Genomic DNA, 18226 nt, shown 5'->3' on the forward strand with positions numbered 1-18226 from the left:
AGGAGGTCAGATAGACAGGCACTGCATGAAAAACTTTTGAAACAGAAAGCTGACCCCAACATAATTGGACAAAGGCTAGACAACAGTAACAAAAATCGATTTATTTCAATAATTCTTACCCGATATCGCAAGTAACAAACACTCTTGCTTGTGAAGAACGTATAATCATTATTAATTATGTTGCAATGACAAGCTACCTATACGAATGTGTATGGTTGAATGTTGGCGAGAACCCATATTATCGGTAATGGGACCCTGTTTAATGTTACGTTGGCAACACTGACTAATTATATGTAAAGGAGTTTGCAGATTTAAGTGAAAAAATCGTCTCATATTTTGATAATGAAAAAGTGATGATTTGAAACTATTTAGGACTTGGATACAATAAATAATACTTCAGTAACACTGCGATTTATTGATCCATGTACCATGTCCAGGTACCTAAAAAGCGCATAAGTAGGTACATAGTTTTGTATTCTATGGTGTCTTTTAAAAAAACGTTTTATTCCTTGTCATTTTAATATTTTCTTATAGAAGAAAAACCCCGAAGAGAGATTTACCTATAAGTAAGTAAATTGGCAGAAAATATACTAAAGATTTTGAGATTTTACGTCTCAGAATGTAAAATCTACAAGTATCTTTACAAATTGAGCACAGCAAGTGCAGTTGAACTGCATCGGTCCCTACAAACTTAAATGTCAGAAATAATATCAAAGAGTATAATAATTATCCACATTTCAGCTCATTTCAAGTACTAATTCAGGCATTTAAGGATATTTAAAATAAATGCTTTATTAGTGTCAAGATGCTGTGTGACGTAGGTACTTGTTGTAGGTAACTACTTATTAAAATTACTGTTTAAAACATATTTTAGGTATGCAACTTTTAAGGCGCGAGTTCACCGACAAATTAACGTGCGCTTTTCTTAAAAAAAAAACTACAATTTACTTTGTTAATTCTAAATTGAACGAGGAAATTCATACTAAACAGTTGTTTAAATAAATCTAGCGCCCATCATGTCATTGAAGTTGGGCCTAAAAATAACAAACCATTTATGACATAGTCGATCGCAGTATCTATTATTTCTTATTACAAAATAAACAAAAAGGCAATAAACTTCACGCCTTTAGCATACTATTTTAATATCCCTAACTTTGCTTTAGCTTCGCCAATTTGGATGCGAACCGAGAAATATTACCTAATAACCGAAGCCGATCGGTCATCGTAATTCCAAAGCAAATGATAGGTGGTTGGTCCACACTCATTGATTTTATTTATTACAAATGGGCTGCTGCACGTGCTTTGAGACTTACGTATAAAGTCCACTTTATTCTTCAAAAAAATGTGACAAATGAAGAACCGCTCGATCTATTTTGTGCAAACTTCACATAAACCATTTACTAAATAGTCCAAAAACGCCTAAACATTTGGTTTCGATAGCTGAGTTATAAAGTTACATGGGATTGGTGTTCATATAAGAAGACTAGCTGGTGCCCGCGACTTCGTCTGCGCAGGTTTAGTATTTCGAACAATATGTTTACAAATTGTAGCCTATGTGTTATTCTGATGTATAAGCTATATTATTGTAAAGTTTCATTAAAATCCATTCAGTAGTTTTTGCGTGAAAGAGTAACAAACATCCATACATCCATACATACAAACTTTCGCGTTTATAATATTATTATAGTAGGATTATTCATCTACCATCTGTATAGAATAAGGTAGTGTAAGATTTATTAACTTTTTTTCGACAAGGTATTGTAACAAAGTCAAGTCAGTTCGGACACGCTAAGCTACGGAATAGAATAGCTAAGTAAAAGATTAGTTTTGTTTTTTGACTCAGGCCAAAAAGAGCTTGAAGACTATTTCCACTTTGTTCTGTAGGTAATTATTTGCCAAAAGTCGTTACGATTCGACTCACAAACATTAGAATTTCGTTCCAGAGTTTTTGTTAGAAACGGCACGAGTTATGTACACCTATTGATACCTTCTCATAATAGGTATTATGAGAATCTGTATGGTATGATTTTCTATGATATGGGAAGTAGACGTTGCAGTACAATGCCCTCGGTAATTTACCTGTCTATCTGGTTTCATTGAACAATATTGTATCTTGAAATATGAGGATAAGGATAAAATAATAGGTGCGTAGAAAAATACTTTGGCTTTTGAGCAATTACGATGGGAAATTACAATTTTGGTATTAGACCAGATCCTCTAGTTTTGTGAAATATTAAAGTTGTTCATTGTCATATTTATAAAACTATAACTAAAATTAAAAAATATAAAACTAAAATAAAATAAAAATATTTTTCGAAGTTATTTCCGATACCAGAAATGACCTGTTTATGATTTTATAGTCATTTGAACAGTGTTAAAGTACAGCCATTATATATACATATTTTTAGAACCAACAAAACCCGGTAGTACAAATCGAAAACTCAAAATTATAACGATAAATTCAAAGCGCATTGCAGTGCATATTTTACTGTTAATGCACCCATTTCCATGAGACCAGTTTACTACTCCTGAAGCGATAAGCACCTCTACTCAATGTGGTTTATTACTCATTTTATGGCTAAGGGGCTAACAGTGGTTGAAGTGAGTTTAAGGAAATAACTAACTGTGAAAATATTTTAGTTATTGGGTAGGTGTATAACTTAGCATACTTTAGAAATAATTAAAATTATCTAGACTTACTTAATATTATAACGCTTAATAGTTTGTCATTTTTGCTATGGCTTGAGAGCTCTATTCGAAGGAACTATTGGATGTTATTATTTGCTATGTAGTAACTACATATTTAATAATCTGTGCTATTAGTTCATAGGTTCTAAAAAATCATATAACAAGTTAATCTTATAATTTTGTGCCTATTGTGTAATGTACTGCTGTTTGTTATTCCTTTCAATTAAAATAAAAATCTTGCTCATGTCTTAAGAGATTATCTTAGCAAAGTTAGCAAAGCAAAAGCAAAAGAACTGCCCCTTTTAGTTCGATTTATCAATTGGAATAAACTGGTTATGTACGGATTAGGTCTTGCTAATCCTTACACGTCTAAAAACAAGACTTGTATGGTACCTAGAACCCATCCAAAGCATGAATGACTGTTCTAACAACCGTTATCTTCCTGGCTGGAGCAAAAAACAGTCTTGAAGTAACATGACGCAAATACTTAATGATGTAATCCTCTCTAGGTATAGTTAGTAAGAAAAGTTCGTTAACACATTCAAAATTATAAAATTCTTGAGCACCAAATGTCACTGAGTATTTTTCACGACTACTGACAAAATCTGTACTATCCAGAGGCTACTTTTTTGCTGAAGGTACTTTTAGCTTAGGTCGTCGATACAATGTCAATCATAATTATGTTAATTTATCAAATAAGTTATATAAGGATCCTATAAGCGAGTTCCTGTAGGTCTGATAACTCTCGTTGAATCAGTAATTATAAGAAGCAATATTATGAATAGAGATAATTTACGTTCCATCCCATTTAAAGACCGTATGATGTACAAAAGCGAATTGTGTATATAGTGAAAATATTTTGTTACTTATTGCCCGAAAAATAGATAAAAGAAAATAAAAACAATTGTTTACATATTTATTATTACATCATCAACGACTGAATTCATTGGGGATTTTTCCATTTCCTACAGGTATTTTCCGTAGCAAAATACCGAAAATTTTGCATCACTTCGCTCATATCCTGTTATTTAAAATCAATTTATTTTAAGCTTGTTTTTAAAAACTCCCTTATAAAAGGCCATTTACACCGTTCGAAAGTAAAAAATCATCTGCCTAGCCTTTTCCCAACTATGTTGGGGTCGGCTTCCAGTCTATCGGTATGAAAATGAGTACCACTGTTTATCAAGGAGTAACTGCCTATCTGACCTCCTCAACTGAGTTACCCGGGCAACCTAATACCCCTTGGTAAGACTGGTTGTCAGATTTACTGGATTCTGACTACCCGTAACGACTGCCAACTATCATTTAAAATCAATTTATTTAAATCCAGCTTGTTTTTATAAAATCGACAATACAGCCACTTGCAATTTTGAAAAGTTCAAAAATATCCCACATAAAACTAAGCTTATTCGATAAGGAAATAAAATACTGGAATAGCATTCTTATAAAACTCCATTCCTTAAATGGTCACGTAGCGAAAAGACATTTTCTTAGCTATTTCTAACCACGTTACAGACTAACATTATACCACAAGATGCAACCATCTAAAAAGTAGTCCCACCGTCCTCTGAAAATATATGACCCCCATAACTCACTGTAATGTTCTTCGTTGGAGCTCAAGTAATATTGGTTATTTTCTTAGCAACACCAGTTTATAAAGAACTTTGGATTCGCGTCATGTCTTAGTAAAGGGAGGTCAAGTTGTGTTAGACGATTGCGTGTGGGGATTTTTTTCTTGGGGTCAATAAACTAGAGTGCGAGAGAGACGACCTTATCAATTATCGATAGATTGCGGCGCTAGTAATATACAGAGTGTTCATTTTGAAATATTTACTATTTTAAACTTTAATGTGGTTCAGCTGTTATTTTAGTATAGGCTAGTAGTGTTGTTAATAACAATTTAAGTATGAGAACAGAATAAATTAACTATTTATACACTTCCTTCTTTCAGATTTTGATATTCTATGTGCGTAAAAAATATACCCCAGAGTCTGGTTTACGACTGTTCTTTAAGTCATTAAAATTCCCCAAGCGCTAGTAAAAGATCTAAGATTGGTAACTTAACAAAGGTATGTACGTAGTATGTGTACGTAGTAGAGAGAGCATATTCGGTTAAATACTACAGTAGCATGCTTACCGAAGATCTACCTAGCACAAACATTTTTTTTTTGTTGGGAAATAATAAAAATTATTCCTCCCGTTGAATGTCAGTCTTTTACTGACTAAAATCCACCATGTTCCTTCTTAGCCCTTTATGTATCAGGGCCGCGATAACTCTTTCGAACAATCCCACACAACTAAAACAAATACACCAATTTTTCTAAGCGACTCTATTCGAGGGATACAAAAAATCCTAAAAAAAAGGTGTCAGAAATCCCAGTATTTTCAACAGAAATCACAACAGGTGCCAGTTGTATAGAGTTGACGATTCGTTCGAACAATACTTTTACGATGTATTGAATTGATTTTGCTCACCATGTATAAGGGGACTAGACGGCTATGTGGTTACAAGTTGTGAAGTTCGTGGTTTGGTGAAGTTACGAGGAAAGTCGGGGTGAATTAACATTAGAATATTACTGATATAATTGTTTGGAAGTAAGTTTGTCATATGTGAGATTCAATCGAGGGATAAACAGGTTATTGAATGAAAACTATGATAAAGTAGTTAAACTTAAAATAATACTGGCTCCAGAAAGATGGTATGAAAGTTTCCAAAAGATATCAGGTTGAAATAATAGATGTGTTAAGTTAAAATCTGAGTAATATGGCACACGTTGGGGGAGGCATATGACAATACTGGATAAATTTTAAATATGTTTTTTGATGATAGTTATTTTGGAATATCATTAATGTGCAATTAAAGATTATACTGTTCTTTTTCTTCTTATTCAGTGAGCTGCTAATTTGATCACCTGGTAAGCCCTGGTGTCAGAGTTTTCTCAAATCCGCCTGACGGCCTCTGACGTGGAATTGTAACAACGAATACTACTGAGTAGATAATACTGATGAGTAGGCATAGACAAGGCTGATATTGAATATACATGAAAAATATATTATCCCACCTTGATATATTAATAGATTAAAGATGCATAAAATTGCTCCTGCATGCAAGTACTATAATTTTAATAAGTTAGGAGCTGTTTATGATCAGAGCTGGCCTTTTACATAAGTGTTTCATATCTATCGTAAAGGTTTTAGTAGCAATATAATTACGTAATAGTAGCTTATGTTGAGGTTACACGCAAATGTAGAGAGGGATGACAGAAAATTTAGATCATGTATGTCAATATATATAGTTACTTAAAATATATTGATTTAGTCAAACTTTTTAAATTGATATTGTCATTAAATAATGCATTAAATGTATAAAATTTGTAAATTGATAACAATTTCTACAGTTTGTCTACTTATTGTGACAACGCTATATGTATGTATATTTAATGTATAATTAAAATAGGTAAATTAAAACTGTGCAAAGGCTTCTAAAAACATAACCATAATAATTTAACTAACTGTCACATAAACAGACCAGAAAATAGCCCAATATTTGCCTTTCCTAACTGTCCTTCCTTTACTTATTTTTAACCGAACCTAACTGTTTCAGTTTTTTGTTACACTTTTAAATAAATCACCTATAACCTGCATCTAAACATAATTCTTCAAACTTGCCTTACCACCACTCTATAACCTCACAAAAAAAATGCAACAAAACTTAGTAATTTCTCAATTCCCTCAAACATTTCACACTACCTACAACATTTATATCAGGTACAGTGGAACGGTACACATCCGCGCTTACACCTGCCTCTCCGACAATCTTACTTAGTGCTTATTTCTTTTTCTTACTTTCATAATAAATATCATGTTTAGAAAATATTTTCTTTCATTATTGAAGAAATAAGGGGAAAAATGGAATTGATAGGTAGGAATCTCAAAAATAAAGGACAGTGAAATTACTAATATCCTTTTAGTTGAATAAAGCTTATTTTGTGAAGAACCGATTAAAAGGTACTTATTTATATTTTGTACTAAGGTATTCTGGAAAATAAAATAATACAGAGTTAAGAAAATTTCAAGAAAGAAGAGAAAGCTTTTATAGGAAAGGTATAGGTATCATTTATTAAACTGTAGTTGCACCGTTTAACTATAACCGAACCATTTTCAGTTGTCAAATAGCCGATTTGACCAATGAGGAACAATTTCACGGCTACATACGGTTTGGTTATCGTTATAGTTAAATGGCGGAACTCACCCTTAGAATACGTAATAATTGACTTCCATAAAAAGTCATTTTGTCAACAATTTAAAATAACTGGTACTATATGAAAAAAAAACCTTAATTCAAAAACAGCCAATATTTTGCACGATATCCCTTTTAATAGCGTAAACCAACAACAAAGTGCAACAATTTATTTAATACTAGGTTTGATTTATGAGCTTTTGTGCCGGTGGACTAATAGGCTATAAACTCCTTGTTTTATTATTATAGAGATTTTCATATCGCAGTGTAAAACTAGCAGTTTCTCCCGGTTTCATTCGCACCTTGGAAGTCAATAAGCTCTAAAAACCATCTAAACTTGATTTTGGTACAAATAAACTGATAGAAAAATCTTTTCCTCGTTCCTTTGTGACGGATAATCCAAAATTATATATTTCAAACATATATTTCTGTCTAAATGGAGGGAATATACACAACTACATTTTATTTGAATTTACGCTACACTTTGTGACTGCTCTTTGTGAAAAAACTTTCCTGAAAATCATCCTTACAAAAAATGTAATTCAACAAAATATGCAGACAATTTAAAATATTCAATGTGAGATCAGATCTGGAATCTACCATTTCCTAGAACGACATATTAATTATAATCTCCATATCAAAATCCTTAGTCCTTCACACTTTAAATTCCTATTAATACCACAGAAATCCAAGCATACCTACAGAACATAATTACACTACCTGTTAAATCGAGGCCAATTCTGAGAAATTAAAACATTTACCTTATCATCCATCGGTCCATACCATATTGCCGGGAAAATGAAAGATGAACGGAGATACCATAAGGCAGGTAGGTCAGGCGCCTTCTTGTAGGTCAAGTAGCGTACGGAAGCCGTGACGTAAGTTTCTTGACACATCTGCCAAACATTGGTTTTGATTGAGCGATGATTTGCCTTAAAAAAATGGTTCCAAAGAAGGCGTGTGAGGGCGGAGCCAGCAACATAATAGTAAGTTCCTGGTCCCCCGCATACTTACTCGCATTTTGGCGCACTACTTTCTTAGGAGATTTTGCGTTATGACATCTCTACTATTTATTTTGTTCTCTATGGTCCATATCACCATCTCCCAATGCTCGAAACCAGTAGGTAGTTATCGCAGTCATCAAATACTTGAATCCTTTAAACTATTAATAAAATCGCTGTTCCCACCGAAGCTTCCATTTCGGTTTGAATAGAGCAGCATAAATCGTATGTGAATGTGTCTTGCACCTGGCGCAATGGAATGCAACCTCCGTCGTAGGGTTTGGTCCAAGTTATAGGCTTTTGATTAATGCTCAATCCTTCTTCGTGCGAAAGGAGGCCTGTGCCCAGCAGTGGGACGATAAAAAAGGCAGTAACAGTAACGGTATAGGCTTTTGTCTTATAAACACGATAAAATATTGGTTAGCTTAAGCGCAAGTTTGCCACTAATTTTTTTTTTTTTTGCGTTCAATTTCAAAGTAAACAGTTGTTTTAAGAAATACATATATTTATGTTGTGGAGGAAAATTTTCCTTTTAAAACCATTTATGTATTTTTTTCTGTATGTGCGTCCACATAGGTATTTTCATTATTGACACATAATAAAATATATTGTTGTTTATTTTTTATGGGCTTTTTATCCTTGATACTGCAATTATAATCGGAGACAGATCTAAAGATAAGAATGCTATAAATGTTGAGTGTCTGAGCCGGATGACAGCGTTTAAAGTTAATTTAAATGAATTTAATTGCTAATTACGCGATGCCTTTAAGATTTTAAAGTTGTCGGCATAAACCTCTAAAGCAAAAAAAACTGAATTTTTTATCTCATCTATTTACGATGGTTTTACTTAATCGCTTTTGCTATTTTAGATGCAAATTAAAAGCCTATTAATTATTACGATTATTGCATGGTATTTACCTCATGAATTTTCTCAATTATAGATAACGAGTATTTTACAATCTTTTAAAGCAGTAATTAAAGTGTACAGCTGTTTCAAGTAGGATTGTTAAATGAGATAAAAATAAACTTAGACTGAAAACGTATTATTTCTGTTGATCTCATATAATATGCTACGAATTAAATGATAAAAATACAACCATTTGAATAAAAATGTCCCTTTACACACTTATCGAGTTTGATAGCCGAAATCCAAGGCATGCTACCCAAGACTTGCCATTATCGCTACCGCTCATGACCGAACCCGCTTACTCCTAAAACTTGGACCATCCCTGATTGTTACCGTGTGCACTACAGTTCTTCAAAGCACGGTTCTTACCCAGAGTATCCACCTGTCGACTAAATAATTTAATATTGATTATTTACTGTTCAATCTACGAGTCGTGATCGTTGCTTGAAAGTGAGGTTCTGATTTGATGTTGCAAGTCTGTTGTAGGTACTTGTGTATGCAAAAACTGGTTGTATTTGCGGTGTTTGTGAAGTTTAGACCAAGAGTTGTTTATTTTTGGTTTGTTTGTATGTGTTTTGTATTTAATTGTGCTTAATCGTTTAGTGTCCAGAGATGGTGGATATATCTAATGTTATTAATATGAAGAAAGATTCAATTTTGTAAGCTTTTGAATCGATCACTTTCAATTGATTTCCTTTAGTGTGATGTCTAATGGTCTCTGCACACAGCGGGCGCGGCGCGGCGGGACGGGACGGCGACGCGACGCAATGTACTAGTTCGTCGCGTCACGTCGCGCCGAGCGGGACGGCTCTGTGTGATGTCGTCCGTAATATCTAGTACATTACAACTGCTCAGCGTCACGTCGCCGTCCCGTCCCGTCGCGCTGCGCCCGCTGTGTGCAGCGACCATTAATGATGTCTTCACTTTCTCGGCGTTAGAAACATCAGAAACAGATTAAAGCTTATATCTCAAAGTTTGAAGTAAATGGTGATGTGAGATTAACATAAGTGGCGATTTATGTATGCTGTAACATGTTTTATAATTATATCTATCATAAAAAAATATGATCGAGCTTATTACCTACATATATTAGAAAGTTAACTTCTGCCAAGTCCTCGTGAAATATGTTTGTATAGTTTATACCTATTGCAAAAGATATCGCGAACCTTCTAAACCTTGTTCCAAACCAATAAGTCTCACGATTGTTACCGCGCAGTTAACAGCCCAGTTATTGTAACGATAGCTTTAATATACAGTTTAAACTACTTCGCTTACCACAGATTGCAACGATAAAACTTTATAAATTCTGACAGTAACACGGTAATTGCTAGTGATGTATGCACTGCGGATTACTTAGTTAGGGATGGGCGTTTACGATAAAAGTGTTTTATCGAAAATAACATATTTCGTTCATATAAAATTGGGCTCTAATTTAGTCTAATTGGGCTTCTGACGTAATTTTAAGAGTAGATCCAATAGGATATATGGATGTGCGTTTACGATAAGCATGTTTTATCGAGAAGCGTAAAAAATATATATAAGTATAGGATATAGTATAAGAGGATGAACAAAGAAACGATGGATGGATTGTGTGAAAGTCGCTATGGTTAGAAAGAACTTGTAAGATGAAGGCTATGTAGATATAGTATGGTTGGTGAGAAGAGTAGGGCAGGAGGATGATGATAAACAGAAACAAACAGACTTTAAACATAAAATTAAGCTCTAATTTTTGCCTAAACTACCGAGATTTTGACCTAATCTCAAGATAGACAAAAATTATATTACAAAAATAGTTTTTTTCCGTTCTAACCTGACTTCGGATAAAACGTAAAAGCACAAACACCCACACTTTCCTTATATAAAAATACATATAAAAAAAACATCAACCCCTTAGGGAAGTGTCGTAACTCAATACAATGTCTTGATAGCGAACTGTCTCTGTATTTGAGGAAAATGAAATTTGTTATCATCTGTGGCAATTGTCTAAAAAGGGCTCGACATATGTTGGGCTTCGTTCTGTTTTTATTTCGGTTTTATTTGTTAGAGTTATTTTTTTATTGGGTTGGAAAGTTAATTAGTTTGGTTTGGTACGATTTTTAAGTATGTCCGTTTTATTTGGTCCGATTTGTATTGATATAACTGCAAAGAATAAAGTAGGGTTTAGTGTTATTGGGTTTTAACATATATTTTTTGTAGCATTACTTTCACTACTGTTTTTTGTCATTAAAAACTGGAAGCTTGTACAATTACGACCCATGCATGGTGGCAAACTCTTTTATGCTGAAGGAAATCAAAAAAAATAATATGAGTATTACTTTTGGTATAAATTATTTTTTTTACTGCAATTTAGAAATAAACTTCATGTTTTGGGGTCAACTTAAAATATTCAAAGGCTTTAAAAAACACTCCTCAACAAAACCAGCTACACTAACTTGAGGCATAATATAAACAAAAATAACCCCCACTAAGTATGCAAATACATTCAACTTTATAATGCTATCCGAACCACGTCCGCAGTTTACCATGATAAGCTAAACGCCATTATTTTATCATACTAACTACATGTTTATAATGCCTTAGTTACCACTGCACTTGCACTGTAAAATAATTTCTATAGATAATATCAACCAAGGCCGATTTCGACCTCAACGGCTGTTTAAAGAGATCAGCCAACTGCGCAGGACATATTATAGTGCACAAGCATTTGCGCAGACACAAGTGCACTCTCTATTCTTTCACACTCATAGCCTGATGGGACGGCAAGCCGACACGACCGGAGAGAGATCAGGCGCAGGACCGACATTAACGTGCTCTCCGATGCACGGGTGTATCAATCACCAACTTTCAGACTACGGGTTGCTTTGTTAAACTTTCCAAAACCCACAAAGCGATTTCGGCCTGACCCGGGAATTAAATCCGGGACCTACTTGCAACCACTAAACCAACGAGGCAGTCATACTTTATCATACTGACTACATGTTTAAATAATGCCTTAACTTAACCACTGCACTTGTACTGAGAAATAATTTCTATAGATAATCTCTAATTCGGCCACTGATAGAATTATTGCGCACGAATGAATAGCTTGGATCGCAGCCAACGAATCAGACCTTTGATACCTTCAAGCAATATTAATATTCAATACGTTACCCATAAAGTTCAAATTCCATTGTGCTTTTACCCCTAATTTGGGGCAGCCCAATTTGGACTTAATCGTCCAGATTTTAAGATATATTTTTCTTAAATGTAGGAGTTTCTGTGAATAAAAAGCTAGATCAGGAAGTACGGGTTTCTAAAAGGAAAAGATCGCAACGCACTTATTGCACAATTTACTTGAGCTTAATTTTTGTCAGTCAGTCTTTTCGTGTTATTTCAAAAGTAAGTAATCCAGCATAAAAATACGAGGAAGCATTTAAGCAAATATCGGCATAAAGAGACAAATAAACAAGGATTTTCTTAATCAAACTTTTACCTAACATATGAAAATTACTGAGTCTTTTATCGTGCTTTCTAGCCAAACTACTGATCCAAATTCAATGGGTATACAGATAAAGCCAGAGAAAGAGCATAATAAGCTACTGTTTATCCGCCTGAGGAAAGTAGACGCTGGAAGAACCACGGGTTAGCTAGCTTTATATAGGTAACTTAACCATATTATTAGCCGGACGCCCCTACTTGACCTATTTCACCGAACCAACAAAAAAAAACAACTTAGATTATAAAAAAAATCCAATACCCACATTAATAAACAATAACGCATGTTTAAACGCTATTAATAGGCCCTCAAGGGCCATTCAACGTTCGAGGGTAGAAAGCCTAATAGAGAGTATTATGAATAATCTTTATATAAATACCCTTTCACATGAAAACGGTTGCGGTTTGCGGTTTTCCGTTGTAATTCCGTTGAAAATTTTAATTCGTTCCATTTATAATTGGCGTGACTATTAATAAAGGATTTGTAATTAATTTTCATAAGTGTTTCAGTTACAAGTTGTTATAGAATTTAGTGTTGTGTTATTGTGGTCGGATTTTCAAAAGGTTGGTCTAGTTAGCCTTTTATTTGCCCGTGAAATAATCTCTGTTAATGATAATATTTCGTACATTAAATTATATCTGTTTATAGTAGGTATAGTAGATTGATTCGTGCCCACCCATAATTTTCAAAATAAAATCACCAATCAATCGATACTAAATCACTATATAATCAATACTAAATAATCTTTGACAGATTGGTTTTCATTTGACAAGGAACCCAAACGCCTCGTTAGTTCTACATAGCTACTGATGACACCTATCGTACTTGACCTACAAGAAGGCGCCTGACCTACCTTACTTATGGTTTATCTGCTATCTTTCTTTGCCTCGTCGGCAGCAGATGCAATTGTAAATATAAAACCCGTCCATCAGAGTAACGATTAACGCCGACCGTGTGAAGATAACTTAATAAAGTCTTTTAAAAATAAAACCTCTTGTTGACAGATGCGAGTACTATCATTCGGAGGATTTTATAGGCGTTTTATAGTTTTTGTCTTTGTAAGTGATTCTTTAAAGAGATGTAATAACGTTGAATGATTTCCCGTCGTAAAATTATTATGGTTTGTGGAAACACTTAATGTTGTGTTAAGTTTATGGGACTGCGCCATAATTCTATGGGGTTTGTCATCATTTTAAATAAGTACTGTTAAGTCAATATTTGCTGAATTTTTTGTATCACGATTAATCTTAGTAATAAAATGAACGATATAGCGTTTTTTACTCACTGGACAAGTTTTTCCTGATTGAGCAATTAATATACCTGGGATAACTAAACAACTTGAGATAGATTAGCTTAAGTAGATACACAAAAACATAGTTGTAAAGTAAGATTAAAACCATATTTTAATAAAGACAGTTTATCTATGTATAAGCCTTAATGAAAACATAATCCAAATTCATCACATAAACTCATCATAAGGATACACCTAGTACTTATACTATCTACACCAATATCCGTTGTAATCTTCAATTCATTTCATAATTAGACAGGAGCATGGAGAACAAAATGACTAGCGGAGATGTCATAATAGAAAATCTCCTAAGAAAGTAGCGCGCCAAAATGCGGGTGAGCGGGGGACGAGGAACGTTACTATCTTCGCCCCTATACGCCTTCTTTGCACTCGACCATTTTTTGTAGTACCAATAATCCTTGACAGGTGTTTCAAGGAAAGGCCTCATCAGTTCACTTGTATCGTTTTGGTCATGCCCGCCGTTCGAATTAGACCTAGAAGAAGGCGCCTGACCTACCTGCATTATGGCATTTCCATCTTTCCTTACTCCGTGGACAGGAGTGAGTCTAGTCGTTAAGGCTAGAACTGGTATGTCTAGTCTAGGAGGAAATTAATACATAAATGGGAACGTTAGAAAGGCGATAGGTATACTAGTTTTAGATTAGATCTAGTATGGATAGTGATTTTGGAGTGGGTAGTGACTAATACAATTGCTATGCTAAGTTAATTGAGAACTAGCTGGCGGTTCCACCCGAGTCCCAAGACAACAACTTACCACACCTGGATAAAAAGTAGCCTAAGTCTTATCTCGCGCTTAACTATCTATGTACAAAATATTCAATTTGGTTCAGTAGTTTTGGTATGAAAGCCTGACAGACATCATATTTATAGACCAAGCTACTTTTGCGACGCAATGATCAAATATAGAGATGTTTAATTAAATGTCAAGGTAGTATTAAAATATTAAACTAAATGATTAATAACAATGATAGACTCCAATTAAAGGATACCCACAAACTTTTAATAACGAGCAATGACTAATACCTAAATGTCAAATTCAGTCACCAGTCTCCCTAATTACAAGCTTATACTAAGCCCCTTGATCAAACGCACCAAATATATTACATACAAATTGTAACAACCTAACCCAATTACCCATCCATGTAATAAACATACAAGAAACAGTAAGACTACCCGCAGACTGCAGACTAAATAGTCGGCCGACAGTTGACCCGATGGTTGGCAATATTTTTTTTAAAGAAAATCTTGCTTCCTATCAAAGTTTTGAGTCGGGTTGACACCGGCAAAATACCTGATCTTTGTAATGTGCGTACTACCACTAATCTTCATACAAAAAAAACAACATTTTTCTTGCTTGAAACAGTTCCAAAAATGCCCACCCTTCACCACTTCCTAAGGCCGTAAACGCACAGGCAGGTGGCTTGCTTAGTGCCTAGTGTCTAGCGCGTCACCTAGCGAGTAGCCCAGTAAAACGAACGTTCTAAAATGAACGCGACCGGCTGCACTGCGCGCTTAGCGCCTAGCTAGTCGCGCGTTCGCGGCCTAAGTTTTATTACAGCGAGGAAGAAGTGGCGAAACAAACTCCCCAGCAACACATGTCTGTCTTTCTTATAGAAAAATGTTAATGATCACAATTTCAGTACAAAATTATTTCATTCATCATACTTATTTATGAGCCCAAACAAACAATTGGCCGACTAAAAGTTTCTACCTTACTCGTACTCTAATAAATAAACACAGCTCAGGAATATTCATAAACAACCAAAGCTATATTCCGTACAAAAACTTATTTCACCTACCAACTACGATATGAATATTCATAATATTTTATTCATGAATATAACCCATGCAAATTGTGGCTCACCCGTATAATTTAATTGAGCTTCCTTAGTTGAGCTTAAATTAGCTAAAACTATTCAAAGAATCTGCAGACTGAGCGTAGATGGTTCGGATTATGCTGCCAAGAGCTTGCTAAGTTGGGTGGTGAGTTTGTGACATACGGGCTGATAAAATAATGGGCTCATTATGAAAAATAACAATACATACTTTGTATTAACATAAGATAAGAGTTTGCAAGTTCGACACCAGGTCAGGCAAGTACCAATATCAATTGAGAGATTATCGAAGTGATGGTCATCATTTTATCTAAAATTGGTTTGAAGCTAGTCTTTCTAAAATTCAATTTCTCAAAAAATCGTTTTAATAAAATTATGTTTCAGTTAATTAATTCAAAATTTTGAACGAAATAAAATCCACGTTGTACTGATATAAGTTTTAAAACAAATCCAAGCTATAGAAGTATTAGAAGATTCCTAACATGTTCATACCAAAATTTCGAATGTAAAATCTGAACTTCAACTAACTAATACAGAACTAAGGAAGAATTATTATTAAGAACATTGAAATCCAAGTTTGCGATCCTAACTTTATCTCTGTGTCTCACACTATGTGAAACTTAAGACGGTTCGCTTTGTATTTTACGCGAATTATCTTTTTGAATGGATCTCCTAGTTTCAAAGATCCGTTTCATTGGATTGTTTAAGCTTCTTACCAGTCGAGTAGATTTCATAATCGTCCTTTGTCAAAGTAGTCTCAAATCATTATCATCTACCTGTATGCTTTCTGATAAATTGCCGAGTTTCTTGCAAACTTTGCTCTCTTCAAATCTTATTTTGTTATGTCGTCGAAGTATAAGTTCGTTATATTCTTTTTAATTTTTCTGTTTTTGTTGTTTTATAAGATTTTGTTTTGATAGGCTAATCAAATTTTCAAAGAATTGAATCTTGTTTATGATAAAGATTTTCCTTTGCAATATCAACATTTAACATACTATATACCACGTCATTATAATCGTTGTACAACTCAACAAGAAGACCACCAGCTGCACATAAAAAACCTTCGAAGCCGTATTCTTTTATTTAACTATTCCCGCCTCACTTAAATCTAGCAGTTTCAACATTTGCCATACTGTCCGTCCGAGCTTCCTTATTAACTTCATTCCGATCTTTATCACTACCATCTAAAGCTTCATTGCACGAATCCTTAGATTTTATCTTAACTATAACTTTAGCTATATACTTTTATGGTACAATCTTCAATACATACTCGTATAATATTTAGTGTTGAATGAAAACCACCTGAGTTTGTTATAGATTTTGAATCTTATAAGATAGAGTCTTGTTTCGATGAGCTTTTCAATGAATCTGCTTTTGATATTGACCAGTAAATTAATATTCTTTGTGCATATAATATTCTGCAGTTTTGATAGAGCAGCTAAAAAGATCTTAACAACTTGTAGGTAACCGTTTGACAAAAATATTGAGAAAAAATTTGCATACGCATTAAAATGAGACAGAAATTCAACGTTGTATGCACAAATGTAATAATGTGTATAGGTAATAGAAATAATATTGAAAATCATTTATTGACAACAACAAGAGATTTCCTTCGCACAAAGTAATAATACTTTGTAATAGGCAACTCTCGATAGTTAAAAATAAGACCTATTTTAAGATTCCTTTGAAGGAAGTTCAACAAAAGAGCTGCGTTATAATATGCGTTTTATCTCTTTCTTACAGTTTAAATTGGTTTAAGACAGAAAGGGATGTGAAATGCGACCCTGTCAAACAAGCGTTAGTCTTACAAAGGTTATTACTATTTGACCATGAAAATGAGTTGTTATTGAAAAACACAGACAAAACTTAGAAGTATAACCTCTACTAGATATTTAAATTCATATTACTTTTTTATCGAACATTAAATAGAAAAAAATGTGTAAGGCTATTTTTTTTTTAAATAATAACATTTATTTTAAGTGATAGTGAAAGTTTTTACAAATCATTGGCAAACTTACGTGGTTTTTACAGACCGCAGCCTTACAAGACGAGGGTGCATTCATAACCTGTCCATCAAATTCACTTAAAATCGAGTTACAATCGAGCCTCCACAAACTAGAACCAGTAGTAAAGACCATACTATTAGATATATCTATTCCCCTTCCTTCCGAGAACTATAAACCGGTGCAGTAGAAATTGCCGTCTTTTGCAATGCTCCAGAATGATTTATTCATAACATCCCCTCCTATAATACAGCTTGGTTAAGACATGTTTATACTGTCGTGTACTGAATAGAATTTTGAAAGCGTACCACTAAATTCAAGTTATTTATGTTTATAGACTCAAGTTTTAGCTATGCGGAAACTAATTTTCTTTCCATCGCCCACATATTTCATATCTTGCTTAGTCAAAATTTATGATACACGTCTTCTTTGAAATTGAACTCTGCTAGTACTTTTTGGGAAATAATGACGGGATTTATTTAAAAAAGCGTTGGGTTTTTGATTTTATGTTTATTTTTATTTGTGCTTTTTCGTTTGGAGCGAGGATTTAAAATGGAAATGATCGAGCCGGGTTTGATTGCATCTCTTTTGCTTTTGACCGAAATGCGACCAAATTTTGTCAAATAGCACCGAGGCAAATTAAATGCTGTGAGGGCTTGTAAATATCTCGACTTTGAGTTGCAAACGTACATGATATTTTAGGTGATCCCGTAATATTCTGTTTACCGCTAGAATTATTGAATGAAGATACATAAAGTGTTCATG

The 18226-nt window shown here is 33.9% G+C and overlaps 1 protein-coding gene across 2 annotated transcripts in view; it reads left to right on the forward strand.

The window, feature by feature from the left end:
• The window catches only part of LOC126056874 (irregular chiasm C-roughest protein), a 95439-nt gene that overhangs the window by 22887 nt on the left and 54326 nt on the right, over positions 1–18226 (forward strand). The gene's annotated exons all lie outside the window — the stretch shown is intronic.

The sequence above is a fragment of the Helicoverpa armigera genome, chromosome 28 (assembly GCF_030705265.1).
Source record: "Helicoverpa armigera isolate CAAS_96S chromosome 28, ASM3070526v1, whole genome shotgun sequence".
Lineage (NCBI taxonomy): Eukaryota > Metazoa > Arthropoda > Insecta > Lepidoptera > Noctuidae > Helicoverpa > Helicoverpa armigera.